Source organism: Oryctolagus cuniculus, chromosome 2, assembly GCF_964237555.1.
Source record: "Oryctolagus cuniculus chromosome 2, mOryCun1.1, whole genome shotgun sequence".
In the NCBI taxonomy this organism is placed as follows: Eukaryota; Metazoa; Chordata; class Mammalia; order Lagomorpha; family Leporidae; genus Oryctolagus; species Oryctolagus cuniculus.
In genome coordinates, this window is record NC_091433.1 from 190310550 (window position 1) to 190325536 (window position 14987).

Consider the following 14987-nt stretch of genomic DNA (forward strand, 5'->3'; position numbering starts at 1 on the left):
TATATACTAAATAGATCTTCTGTATGTAAAGATAATTGAAAATGAATGTTGATGTGAATGGAATGGGAGAGGGAATGGGAGATGGGAGGGGTGCGAGTGGGAGGGAAGTTATTTGGGGAAAAAGCCATTGTAATCCGTAAACTATACTTTGGAAATTTATATTTACTAAATAAAAGTAAAAAAAAAGAAGGAAAAAAAAAAAAACTAAATGGGATGAGTGCCAGGGAGATCTACTGGACAGGATGTTTATAATGAAAACGTCTGGGTCATGTCAAGCTGGATACCTACTTAGAAGACAAGTGAAGATCGGTCAGATGGATCTGAGAGTGGACTCACCGTCCATGAGTAAACAGACCCCAACTGACCCCTACAGGCTGCCAGAACAGAGAACACGTAAGGAGGGAAAGAAAGACATGACATAATGGCTGCTGTCATTCCATAGACAGCCTAGCAACTGAGAATTTAGGGTGGAGGGCTAAAGAGAGGGCCTGGTGACTGAACACTGGGCCACCAGTGGTTACGAGAACCTACGGCTGCCCCAATCCAGAAGCCTGCGATGGAGAGCCAACAGGGATATCACGGAGGTACTGTGCCATCCTCAGCCATGCTGGCCCTCTGAGCTGCCAGCCTTCTCTCACATTGCTTCTGGTTCACTTGGAGACCACACGGCTGTTCTCATGGGTGTGCTGCCATTATGACCTTACTCGTCAGTAGTGCCAATCGCCAAGTAGCAGGTTTTGCCGTTTCCACCATAGGATGGATCCTCTTCACTACCTCCATGGGCCTTGCAGAGTGGCGACTGTGGTACACGGATGACCCCTTGCTCTCCCCCAAAGGCTTTGCCAGTTTGGGAATATGGAGAACCTGCATTTATCACCATCACCGCGACTCCAACCAAAGCCACAGACATACCAAATTCTGTCACTGACACACCTACAGTGATACCTTCTTCCCTCTCAGTATCCATGTTTCTCAACAACTCCTGCTGGCTGCCAACCTTCTAGGGCTTCTGGGGAGGCCTTTATCATCCTTGCACTTAGAAATGTGTACATGGGCATTGTGGGGACGAATACCCTCTTCAACCCATTTGTGGCTTCTGGAGTCCTGTGCATAATTACTAGTGTCTGTGTCTTAACCACTGCATTCTGGAATTACTACTCCATTGTGAATGTACGAGGCATTGCCTTCCCGTCGTCTTTCCATCTGCCCTTCAAGCCAGATACTCAGGAAGCTGGGAGTGCCATTCTACTGGCAGCACTATTTGCCCTCCTCATGCTTTTGAGTGGCTTGGTTTTCTGCCTTTACAAGTTTCCCCCTGGACAGGAATGTGTATCCTGAGGTTTCAGAGACATGAATTTTCTGGTAACATTGGCTTTGCAGATCCACGATTCCCGTGAGTTTATGGGAAGGACTAACCTAGGATAATCTTCCAGATAGTTACAAGGACTCCAGATCATGGGACATAAAGTGGCTGACTCTTTTCTTCTACTATATTCTGTGTCTGAATTTGGTTCATTGATTGGTTGGTTGAATTATGAACTTTCATTAAAAAAAAACCTTGGCCCATTTGCCAATTGATCTTTTCAGGTCTGTATTTTAATTGCTGTTGGCTGAAATAAATAATCAAAACTAAATCTGCAAAAAAAAAATAAGTTGAAAGAGTACACTCTGAAATAATGATAAAAAGTATAATGCAGTAACTATATGATCAAGTAACATAGTCGTACATGGTGATCAAACATTATGTACCTTGCACCATTGCATAGTTTTGCTTTGCTATGACTCACAGTGCAGGCGGTTTGCTTCCACCAGCATCACCACAAGCACGCTAGTGCATTTCCCTATAACATGATGATGACTATGATACCACCAGGCAATAGGAATTTGTAAGCTCCTTTATAATTTTATGGGACCCCCATTTTACATACGGTGAGAATTTTTCACTTCCAGGGGAGGGCAGGTAAGGACTTTTGCATTCTAAAGCCATTTGTTGCTTCTGAAATCAAAACGTAAATGAATCAATTTAAAGCTAGAGAACTCTATGCAAGCCAAACTTCAGATCCTCAGAACTACCCACGAATTTCCCAGCACGTTCATCTCGCTGACATGGATTTTGGTTTCTGGTCATGCTCGTGATGCAGGTGAATTTCTGGAAAGGTAAAGAGGTGGTTCCATGGTGAGCATACCACTCCCTCGAACTCAGCTGAGATGTTCTGGGGAGTCTGCATGGACCTCTCACTGGGCACCCGGTACAAGTTTAAGGTGGTTTTCTTAAACAGAGTTCCCTTCCATCATCTAGATTTGCCATTACCCATCACACTTTTGTGAAAATGAAGCTCTACTTTGCTGTGGATGGATGGTAGCGAGTTCTAAGCCTCCTGTTGTGCCCAAGGAAGAAGTTTGTAGAACGCTTTGGGATGTTGGCACACTCACCCCCAGTGGTGTGTGATTAATTCATTTTCATTGACTCACATGCATTGACATCTCTGGAGAGTGAGTGCTATAAATGAATTGCCCCCCCCCCAATCCCGGCCACCTCAGGTAGATGATTCAAATAGCATTTAACATATACACATACATACCACATAGCCTAGAGTGTGTGTGTGTGAGAGCACATGCTTTGGAAATACAGTACCTTGACTGCTCAGGGCAATAAGCAAATATATAAACAAAGCAGGAAGGGCCGGCCCAGTGAGGTCTGAGGGGTGGGGAAAGCCCTCCTGTCCTTGGGCTTCTGTGCCAGGACCTCCTGCGCTGACGTGTGCTCCTCAGTCTTCTCCACTCCCTTCAGATCCCTGGCTGTGCCCTGAAGAGTTGAACTGGCCTTGAGTTAAGAGCCTTGCACACATCTGCAAGGCTCTCAGTCTCAGACACCAGATCCAAACGTGCCACACTTACTGAACATGGACAGCAACTCAGATTTAATGCACATTTTATGAGTATTTATTTATTTCACCCTATTCATATTTCTTCCCTTTTGTCATTTATCCCCCTTCCATTCTTGCAACAACAACTTAACAATTATTTCTCATGTCAACAGGGACTTATTCTAGGCCCTGGAGTAATAGGACTTACTTTGAAGCCCAGAACCTGCCCTCAAGGAGTTCAGACTATGGAGAGAGCCAACATTACTCCCTGCAAAGCAGTGAAACCTTTGGTGCGTGGAAGGAAAGTGATGTGGGAGTTCCATTAGTCACCTTTGCATTGCTATGGTGAGGCAGAAGGCCCACAGTGGAAGTGGTTCGAGAGCAGGGCACCCGCAGCTGCTTAGCTCTGGGGGAAGAACCCACACCACTGGTAGATGGCAATCAGAGAGCCGGTGTGTTTAGCAAGGCAGTGATTATACCCCAAACATGGAGCGGAGAGGGGAAAGGTGGGGCCAAACTCAGGTTTTTATAGCCATCTTCTCACAAGAACTACCAAGGAGTCCCACAAGAAGAGTGAATTAAGAGCCTCCCACTAGGCTCCACCTCCTAAAGTCTCTACCACCTAAAGTCTCCACCACCTCCCAGTACCACCACCCTGGAGACCAAGCCAGTAACACAGACCTTGGTGCACAGTCAACATTCAAATCATAGCAGGAGTTGAACAGTGCAAGCAGGGACCCCCATAAGCTAACCTAAGAAGAAGGGCTTTCCATTTAGAGGGAGTAGAGAGAGACTACACAATGGATCCATACGTGAACACAGAACAGAGTAGAAGTGCACCGCTGAGGGAGGGGGCAGCAGGAGGAGGGACAAGGACAAAGAAAATGATAGGCTGGGCCGGCTTATCAAGGATTGCATATTTAATGTAAGAACATTTGCTAATCCTTGCATTTTTGCGATTAAGGACCTCAGCGGGGCTGGGAGAAATGTCGTGTTTGGAATTCTAAGAAGATCTGAGATTAAGAGTTCTTAGCAGCCAAGGTTAGGGCAGCTTTTAGCTCCTGGTAAGTCCTCCCCCGAGACCTGCCTCCACGCCTGCCTGCCCTTGACCTTGGTTACCAAACAGATGGCAGCCTCTGGTCATGTCTTCTCTGTGCACCTCAGGACTGCTGCTCTCAGGTCGAATCACCGGGCCTCTGTCTCCTCCCCATCAGCCCACCCTGCCAGGCTCTGTGCACCCCTCGGCTTGCGAGGGCCATTGGCCCTGCTCACGCTCCAGACTGGGGAAAGCCCTGGCACAGGGCTAGAGCACAAAGGCCCGGAGCTCTGTGGTTAGACACTGTGGTATGAGTAACTCTCCAGCCGGCGCCTCTTGACACCTGCATTGGAATGGTGTGAACGCTTTCCCTTTCCTGTTCTGGGAAATCAGGTAACGGTTTTCACTTGAAAAACTGGAAACGCAGATGCGCATCCTCAGGAACACAAGGCCTCTCTGTTAAACACACTCCCCTCCTCAATGCAGAAACTACTGAAAGACATGCTGAGAGACATGTATCCCGTGTGTGTGTGTGTGTGTGTGTGTGTGCAATACACAATGTGCCTACTTCTGGGAATCTTCCTTGATACAGGAACTGGAGTGCAATCTAAATTACAAGCATGAGGTTATTTACTCAAAATGACTAAGTACAGAGAAAAAAATAGGACACGTCCTAAATTTCTGTCCGTTGAGGAGTAGTTGAATGAGTTATTTTATTAACCACTAAAGTTATAGTTTGGGAAGTGATGGCAACATCATTTCAAGTGAAAATGTGGGGAAAGGTGGCTGGCATAATATTTACATAGGAGATGCCGGAGGGGAGGAAGCCACAAGGTTAGCAGTAGTTATATCTCACTGGGATGGCTCTGTGTGGCTTTTATTTTCTTTTACAGAGAAATACGTGACATTAGGTCTCCTGCAGAAAGCATTTAGGCCAGGTGTGTGCTGTGTGGGAGATCTTAGGCCAGAGCTCGACATTAAAACCTGCCACCGTCAAAGAAACATGGTGCTTTGTGCAAACGATGCACAAATTTGGGGCACAGAGGTGGGCTGGTTGGCTGGCAGAGGGAAGGAAGGGGTGCAACCTCTTGGGGTACCAATAAAAGGGGGATGCATAAATAGACCTACAGCCCCAAGAGATTAAAATGGAGCAGGACTGACACAAAAACAGTGACTCTAAAAAAATCTAAATACTGAACTCTCCAGTCTAGAAAGCATTTCATGCATTTGCTTCAAGGGATTCAGATGTTTCCATTTTGCCAATTTTGGGAAAGACTCTCTGTTCCTCCAGTTACCTCCTGCTGGGTTCTGGAAGCCTGGCTCTCCCGGAGCCCAAACACAAGCGCTTTAAGTTCATGATGACAATGATGGGAGGAAACATTGAAAACGTCACTTTCAAAGTGATGCTTGTAGCCTTGATATTTCTTGTGGATACTAATGTTGTTTAAACACAACTGTAGAATTTCTTTAAAAAAATGAAGATGTGGGGTCTCACTATTGTTCTAGGCTGAGAACTGGGCTTGCTGAAAAAAATTAAGAGACAGTTCTGATGTGAATCTTATGTTTATTGTTTTAAAAGTCCTGTGCTAATACCAAAGGAATGCATTTCTGGTGGGAAGTGATATATTTCCATGGCTTCAGGGAACTTGACTAGTGTCCTAAAAATACATTTCCTTAAACATTATTTTTTAAAACCTTAAACAATAATCAAATAAGCAAACAATCTACAGCAAATATGGCCGTGTAAAATGCCCTTATCACCGATGTTCGATCTGTTAGGAAAGGCTGAGTATCGAGTCTCCTCCCTCAGGAAAAGGCTGCAGAGGATATGAAAGGAAACTGACGAAAAAGACTGGTAAACAGCAAATGAATAGGAAATAAAAATGTTAACCTAGCCAATAATCAAATAAGTGAATATTAATACATCAGTAAAGTTAAATTTGCTCTGAGCAGGGTGAGAGAACATTGGGGATTTTCCTTGTTGTTATTTGGTGCTCCACCTTGGTGAGCAGGTAGCAACACTAACCGCAGGCAGCCTGTTTACTGTAGGAGAATTTAAAATGGGTCCCAGGTCTCTCACCTAGTAATTCTCGTCTGTCTAATAGGTGGATGATTTGAACAAAACATAAGCACAGGTATATATACAAGTATATCATTGCTCTCAGAAGCACTCTTGTATTAGCAAAATAATCAAGATAAATGAAAACAATAGTAGAAAAGTGTTCAAATTCATTATGGTTAATTTATTGGATATAGTTTTATGCAGTCACCAAAACAGGTTTTCCAAAAACGATTTAATCACACAGTAATTGTTTAAAGCAATAAGTAATAACAAATCAACTAGAAAACTACCTAAATATGCTCATCAGTGCATTTACAAATGTCTTTACATTAAAACTCCTGGAAAAAAAACACATTAAAATAATAATGGCTGCATCTGCATGACAGCATTATTCTTTCCCCTCTCACACATTTTTATACTAGGAATGTGTACTACTGTTATGGTTCAATTAAAACTTTTTATTTCAGGGGCCAGTATTGTGGCATAGTGGCTAAAGTCGCCACTTGTGACGCCGGCATCCATGTTCTGGCTGCTCCACCTCTTTTCTGTCTCCCTTCTAATGGCCAGGGAAAAGCGGCAGAAGACAGCCCAGTGCTTGGGCCCCTGGATGAAGCTCCTGACTCCTTGCATCGACCTGGCCCTGCCCCAGCCATTGCAGCCATCTGGAGAGTGAACCCACAGACGATCGATCTCTCTATCCCTCTGAACTCGCACTTTCAAATAAACAAATAAATCCTCAAATAAAAACTTTTTATTTCAAAACAGAATGATATTTCTGGAAGTATAGAAAGTTCTCCTTGACTATGTAACCTTGAGACATTGCAACCATATAATACTATTTGTTTAGTAATCTGTCCCCAAATCTGCCCGTAGTTGATGCTCATGGATTTCAACTTTTGAGGGGATCCAGAGAGATGAAATGTCTTGTCCAAGGTCTCCTGGTGAATGTATAGCAAAGGCAAGACTAGTACCCATGTCTCTTGTCTCCTAATCCAGTAATCCTCCCCCACTGGAAATTTATGCACAGAAAGAGAGAGTGAGATGGGGTGAGAGAGCGAGCTCTTTCATCTGCTGGTTCACTCCTCAAATGCCTACAATAACTGAGGCTGGAGCAGGCTGAAGCCAGGAGCTCAGAATTCATTGTGAGTTTCTCACATGGGTGTCAGAGTCCCAAGTACTTGACATCACCTGGTATCTCCCAGGGAGTGCATTAGCAGGAAGGTGGGTGGAAGCATAGAACCAGGGCTCAAAGCAGACACTCTGATATCAGATGTGGGTGTCACAAGTAACATCTTAGCCACTATGTCAGTTGCCCCAAAGAATTTTTATGATCTGAATGGGAACTTACAGCCAACTGAAAGGCCGAGAGTTATTGAGATAAGGATAGCAAGGAAAAAGAAAATGCCTGCCTAGCATAGGAATCTCCGGCCCCTCCCTTTATGCTGGGTCCTGGTTAAAAAGCTCTGAGCCAGTTTTCTTCTGAAATGAGCGTCCTCATTTCCTTTATTGAGTTCTGCTTGGAGCTCAGCTTTCAGTGGGCTGAGTAGATTAGGCCTGGGAATCTCACCATAAAGAGCGATTTCTTAAGTCATCCACGTAAACCTTTGCACACGACAGGCAAAATGCAGGTGGCTTACCCTTTCACAGGGCTGACCAGGGCAGTGCGTTCTCTGATACCCATCAGCTCGGTCCACCTTGAGCAAATGTGTTGCTCATTAAGCCTCGACAGGTAAAACTGATGTTTAGACAGCTTCTGGAATCACTGTAAAACAAATGAAACGCTGGAGGAGCGCCCGCATTTGCTCCGCAAGCACTTTATCTTTCTAATCCAGTCACCCACAGCTTTCTTTCCTGCTTTCTTCTTTTTCTATTTTTTTCTTTTTCAATTTTCCCTTCTTCTCATGACTTTCTCCCCTTTGTTTCTGTTTATTGCTCTCTTCTCACCTTCCTTTCTCTCATCCTCACTCCCTCCCACCCTTGCTTCCACCCCCTCCTCACTCCCTCCCTTCCCTCCTCCCTTCTTTCCTCCCTCTCTTCCTCTCTCCCTCCATCCTTCCCCCCTACCTTCCTCCCTCCGTTCCTCCCTCCCTCCCTGCCTCCCTCCCTCCCCTCTTCCTTCCTCCCTCCCTTCCTCCCTCCCCGCTTCCTTCCTCCCTCCCTCCCTTCCTCCTTCCTTCCTCCCTCCTCTTTTCTCTCCTCCCTTCCGCCCTCCCTTCTCTCTTCCTTTCTCTCCTCTTTCCTATTTCCCTGCCTCCCCTCCCCCCTTTTCCTTCCCTCCTTCTTTCCCTCCCCCCACTCTTCACCTGACTTAATAAATATTTTTGGCTCTGTTTAGTTATAAAACTATACAGTCACCCACTGAGACCTGAACTAAAAATTGGGGGGAAACAAACAAGGGCTGTGAGTCACACAAGATGACGGACTTTTTTTGATTTGATAACAATCAGTCACCCACCTGACCATGACCAAGTAACTTAATCAGTCCACAGTCGTTAGTTTCACAAGCACATATTTATGGTGTGACTCTGCTATATCTTAAAATGTATTCTGTGAAGTGCAGAAAGCGCTGACCATCGAGTTGTTGAAATGACTCAACATGTGTGCCTGTGGCTAGCCTGAACTGGGCATTATTGTGGTGTCTAATATGCATTAGCTTCCTATCCCTTTTGGCATTTGAGGGGCCTGATATGCATATTTGAGATCCAGTTTTTGAAAGTCTTATAAGCTAGCCAGAAAAAGACGATTTCTTACTTTTCTGAAAATTATACTGTATTTCATGCATTCTAAATCACATGTATCTTATATTCAGAACGCATCTTAAAAACGCTGTTAGCCAGGTGGTGAAGTTGTGATGTAGCTGCTACTAGGAACACATGCAGGATCAGAGCTAGCCATTGTATCACCATCTTAGGTCACTGGACACGTACTTCACAGGTAGCATTTAACTGCCTTTAAAATGTCTACTAAAGAATATATTATGATTTGGCATTGAAACAAAAAGCCATCTGTGTGCACAAAAACAGCCTCACAGAAGAAACTCCCTCCAGCTTCAAGACTTGCAGACAGGTGTCAGCAGCGTGGAAGGACGTGGCATGGACCACAGGACAGGACTCTTGGAAACGCTGCAATAGTGGCGTGGATGGAAAACACAGCCATCTATGACCGTGAGTCAAAAGTGATCAAACACAACCTAAGGCTTGAACAGAACAAAACAAAAACAAACAGTGCAGCATAGCCATTTAGCATTCTGCTCCCTAACACCGTGTGTGGCAGGCACGTCCCCAGCTCACTCAGTATAAACAGCACACCTGTGACTCAGGTTCTGTTGCTTCTGAAATTAGTTCTGATGCTCACTGCACTCCTTAAAGTTTCATAAAGCCATTACTGCAACTGATCCTGCAGAGGAAAGAAAATGCACACGGAGTGGGGGTTGGGGGTGGCGCTGTGGCATAGCAGATACAGCAGCCGCCTGCAGTGCTGGCATCCCATACAGACACCGGTTCAAGTCCTGGTTGCTCCACTTCCAATCCAGCTCTCTGCTATGGCCTGGGAAAGCAGTAGAAGATGGCCCAAGTCCTTGGGCCCCTGAACCCACGTGGAAGACTGGGAAGCTACTCCTGGCTCCTTGCTTCGGATCCGCAAAGCTCCGGATGTGGCCTTTGGGGAGTGAACCAGCAGATGGAAGACCTCTCTCTCTCTCTCTATCCCCCTCTGTCTCTCGGTAATTCTGCCTTTCAAATAAATAAATCTTTAAAAAAAGAAGAAAAACTAATTGTTTATCTTAAGTGCAAAGAAAGTAAGAATGGAACACCACCATGGACCTGGAATAGCTCCTGACCAGGTCAGGATGGGCTCCATCTTGAGATTGGGCCTGGGCCAGCAAGCAGGGCTCCTGGACACATCCAGACGGAAGCAGCAGGAGGCTGCCACACTGAGGAGAAGGACTGGGCTTGGAGCAGCCCTCTGAGACTGGGTGTGCCCCAGGAGGTGTGCACTAGAAATGAGGCTGAGGGTACCATGGGGCAGCCAGCAGTGTGTCAGTATAAAGGGGGTGAGAGGTTGGAGAAGGAGGTACCAGAAGGGAAGCGGAGGAAGACTAAGAGGGGAAAGAGCCCTGGGGTCCCCGGGATGGGCCTGGAGGGGAGGAAGTCGCTGGACATGATGCACAATTCGCCCCCTCCAAGCCTGGGTGGAAGGGAAGCCTGGGTGGAAGGGGAAGCAATGGATATGAATGGGGATGGTTGGTAAATCCATCTTGGACAACGCAGGATGCAGGACATGTTGAACCTACTCTCTGCACAGAAGGTGAAGAGGAAAAGAAGGGGCTGAATGTTTAGGCACTGTAGTTTACCTGTTAAATTAATTTTAAACCAAATACTACATCCATGCAGAAAACTGCTCAGACTGTGAGTGTGAGCTCAATGAATGCCCCCATGTGATTGACAGGTCCAAACTGAGCATGACTCCCAGCCAGATGCCTCCTCCTGCCTGCTCCCATTCCCCGTTACCTTCCGAGGACAGTCACTCCTGATGACTTGCATTGCAACTCTAAGTGTCTGGTTTAGTTTTGCTGTGCTGCGTCAGCATTTTAAAAGCAGAGAGTCATTGTATGAAGCAGGTGTGGTTGTTCATGCGGGAGGTGGAGCTGTGACCTCTGACATCGACCAGATATCCTATTTAGCACAAAGCAGGCTTGGATTGGGAATGCAGATGCAACAATTACTAACTGCAGTTCCAGGAATGCTGCTGTCTCCCTCCAAACTCTGATTCCCTCACTGGTAAATCAGGCCTGAGATACTGAATTGGCAGTGTCCTTTCCAGGGCCAGGGTCAGCTGCTCCTTCACTCTTGGTTGCAGGCTCACAGGGGTGAATAAAAATGAGAGGGAGAGGTGATCTATTTGCTCAGAGCCAGGCATGGGTTTGGGGGTGGGGAACAGGTCAGGGGAGACTTCATTGAGGATGGATTTATCTCACGGATCAAACAGCAATCCCACTCCCTGCCTCCTCAGATACGACTTTGTGCCCCGCACCCCCTCACTGCATCTCGCCTTGCTGGAAGCACATGTGTTAGCGCGCCTGCATGGGATCTGCCCTTCAGTAAGAGACCCATTCACTAAGTTGCTTTCAAGAATTGCAAAATGGCCATGAATGCTGAAGGTAAATGAGGGGATGATCCTTGCCTTCCGGGTGTCCAGAAGTCCAAGGACGAAAAGGGAGCAGAGACTTGCAGGCGTGTTTACAGGTATAAATCAAGTCCAGCACAGGAGGGACTCATGAAAGGACCTGGCCACACAAGGCGTCCTCCCACAAGCTCTGCTTTAACCGAGTGGATCAGCATTCTGAAGTGTGGATCTGGCTCTAGAGGGGAGCCAGTGTCCACATAGCCAGGCAGGCAAAGGACAGGATGAAATGAGAGCCCAAGTCCCAGCCATCCAGCCACTCGACTGCCCCATCCAGACAGAAGCAGGGGCGTGGAAGGTTGAGAGGCAATGAAGACAGCCAGGCCAGCTGATGTCAGTTGCTCAGGGATGAGATGGGGATGGGGGCTGTCTCTTAACCAAAGCTAAAGGCCTGAAGAAGTGTGGAGCAAGATGGCAAAGCCAGAGGAGAGCCACCCACAGCCCAGAGGAGCCTGCAGCCCACATCAGGAACAGGAGCCTGAGTCCATGGTGGAGGAAGCAGCCCCCGCGGGTCCAACACGAGGCAAAGGCAGCACTGAGTCCTTGCAGGCCTTCTCCACAGGTTTGTTGGCTCCATTAGCAAACCAGGGTCCAAGCAAACAGTGGTGGGGAGTAAAGGTGGGGTACATGGATTAACATGTGGCTTTGCTTTAGATATAGGTTTGAGTTCTGCTTAGTCACATGCTTGCTATGACATCATTATCTACCACCCTGGGCCTGGATTTCCTCATTACGCTACAAGTAACATCCCATAAACGTCTGAGGATTAAGTGAGATCTCCAAAGGAAAAACACGTAGCAAATTGTCAGGCCTGCTTTGTTATTCTTAACCCTATGCTCAGCCTCTTTGCACAAGAGAAAGCTTTTGATCTCTTATCTTTCAGAGGTTCTAATTAAGAACCTTTCTTGATTAGAGATACATGGATCTTACATTTTTTCTGGCTTTTTTTTTTTTTTTTTTTGACAGGCAGAGTGGAAAGTGAGAGAGAGAGACAGAGAGAAAGGTCTTCCTTTTTCCGTTGGTTCACCCCCAAAGTGGCCGCTACGGCCTGCGCATTGCGGCCAGCGCACTGCGCTGATCCTAAGCCAGGAGCCAGGTGCTTCTCCTGGTCTCCCATGCGGGTGCAGGGCCCAAGCACTTGGGCCATCCTCCACTGCACTCCCAGGCCACAGCAGAGAGCTGGACTGGAAGAGAAGCAACCGGGACAGAATCCGGTGGCCCGACCGGGACTAGAACCTGGCGTGCCAGCGCCGCAGGCGGAGGATTAGCCCAGTGAGCAGTGGCGCCGGCCTTTTTCTGGCTTTTAGACTCCAAATCCACATTTTCAAGTCCAGAACCAGCACAGGCCATGGAAAGGATCTGATTTTTGCAATTCTCCTGGGGTCCTGATTTCAAATCCCAGCTCTACCATTTACGAACCCTGTTACCTTTCATTTGTCTTTATGCTGTCTGACTACTGATTAATCTGTAACGGAATTCAAAACACTATATTCCCCCACTTTAGAGCAAAAGCACAGGACACTGGTCCATTTTGAAAACTACAGAACAGTTGGGTTTATGCCAATGGCAAGTTCGTCTCAGAATAGATCAGACATTTCTTTCGCTACAGCTTGCATGCATGTCAAACACAGTCCTCGGGTAATTTGTGAGGGAAACGAAAGGCTGCCTTTCTGGGAGAGCTCCTTGCATGGCAGCCTGCCTGGCCTCCTGTCAGAATTCCCTTTGCTTATGTGTAACTCCAGGCTGGTATTGATATCTGCGTGCATATGTTGGCTCAGCGACTCCTTCTCAGGCGATAGATTGCTTCTGCTGAAGCTGCCAGTGCAATATTTTGAAAATAGACATCCATTTCTAGGAGAAAAGAAATCCAAATAAGATTTTTTTTCTCTTTTACATTGAAAATCATTATAATATCAGTCGCTTTCATGTCAGCAAGATTTTTGAAGATGTTCAATGACACATTCTTGCAGAGATCACCCAATGGTATAGAGGGAAGGGTTCTGGGGGAACAGTCACCCTACAACATCGCTACGATCTGTGCAAAGATAAGGGCAAGGTGTGCCTTGAAACAGACTTTCTGATTCTCATTCTCACTCTTGTATTGTGGGTTATGTTGTGTCCTCTCCTGCCCCCTCTATGCATGGTAAAGTCCCAAACCCCACTGTCTCAGAGTGTGGACTTATTTAGAAATAGGATCCTTGTGGATACAATTAACTAAGTAATGATGAGGTTATATTGGAGTTGAGCGAGTCCCTAGTGCAATATGGCTGGTGTCCTTACATACCAGGGAAATGTGGACACAGATAAGCAAACTGGGAGAAAGCCAGGTGAAAGACAGAGGCAGGAGTAGGGGTGATAAGAAGTCTACAGACTGAAGAACCACGAACGCCAGCGAACCACGAGAGGCCAAGAGAGAAGCCTGGAGAAGACCCTCCCTCTCAGCATCTTGCTTCCCACATCTTGATTTGCCTCCTGGCCTCCAGGTCTGTGAGGGAATAACTTCCTGTGTAAGCCAAAGCCACCAGTGTGTGGTTTTGTTTGTTTTTGCTTTGTGATAGCAGCCCTGAAAAATCAGTATGCACAGTGAGTATGCCTGAAACCCTGAGAGCTACAGAATGTTAGACCTAGAGGACGCAGCTGGAGACCAAGCATGGATTTGCATCACTGTCCACAGGAAGTGCTCCCTAGGCAGGTGCCTCTGTGCTTACAAGAGGGCTTGATGAGAACTCCCAATTCCTGCGAAACAAAAAGCAGCCAGGAGTTTTTATTTTTTACTACATCATGCTTCTTTGCTATTAGATAGAGGGGAAAAGTTAGAAATTATTCAATATAAAAGAGTGCAACAACCCAGGAAGATCCAGACCTCCAAAATCAGCTCCTGCTCAGCTCTCTGAAGCGCCTACCTCCTGTACAGCTATGCGGCTGCAGAGGCCTGTCTCTGGGTCAGACTCACTCAGGACTCTAAACGGGCCTCTGCCTGCCATTGTCCCAGAACGTGGAGCAGGCCACTCCTCAGAGAGTTAGAAATACCACCAAAAACCCACTCCCCAGTTACGCATACAACTCTTCCACCTGCATTCCTCAGTCTTGGCTCTGACAGCACTGTTTATCCCTTCTCTACTGTGTTTTCTTTCTTTCTCATTTAAATGTTATTATATTCATTTTATTTGAAAGATAGAGAAGTGGAAAGAGAGACAGAGACAGACAGACAGAGAAGAAATGCAATCGTCTATCCACTGATTCACTCTGCAAATGTATACAACAGTTGGGGCTGGCCAGGCAGACTCCAGGAACCAGCACAACCCTCTGAGTCTCCTATGTGGCTGTCAGGGGCCCAAGCATGACACCAAATAACTGCCGCTTGGCCTCTTTCTAAACAGTATTTTTATTGTATGTTACAATTTGCCTGCATATTGTATTAATCTATACTTATTACTTGGGTTTCTCCATTAAAATGAAAGCTCCAGAAACTCACCATCTTTTTTCTGTTTTGTTCACTTATGTTTTCCAAGTATCCAGAATAATGATGACCCTGTTTCCAGGTTTCATTATTTTCTTTTCTTGAAAGAATACGTAAATATTTTTAAAATATGTTTACTTGAATACTCCCAAGGTTGCTACTGGATTGATGGCTCTGCTGTTTTGAGAGATGGCTCATTCCTGAGGTCTCAGGCCCTGGGGGAACGTCTTGATTCTGCAACATTGGGTTTTGGTTTGGAGGTCTGAGTTATGGCCCAGAGCTGTGTCTAACTGAGACAAGTGCCACAGGATCCTGAAGGAGATATACTGGTTTTAACATTTAGCAGCTGACATCTCTTTTATACTATGTGCAAATGTTTAC

At 46.3% G+C, this 14987-nt stretch overlaps 1 pseudogene; it reads left to right on the top strand.

Moving 5' to 3' along the window:
- The first annotated feature begins 364 nt into the window (after positions 1–364).
- LOC100346000 (claudin-34-like) lies at positions 365–1541 on the top strand (annotated as a pseudogene).
- Positions 1542–14987: the final 13446 nt, after the last annotated feature.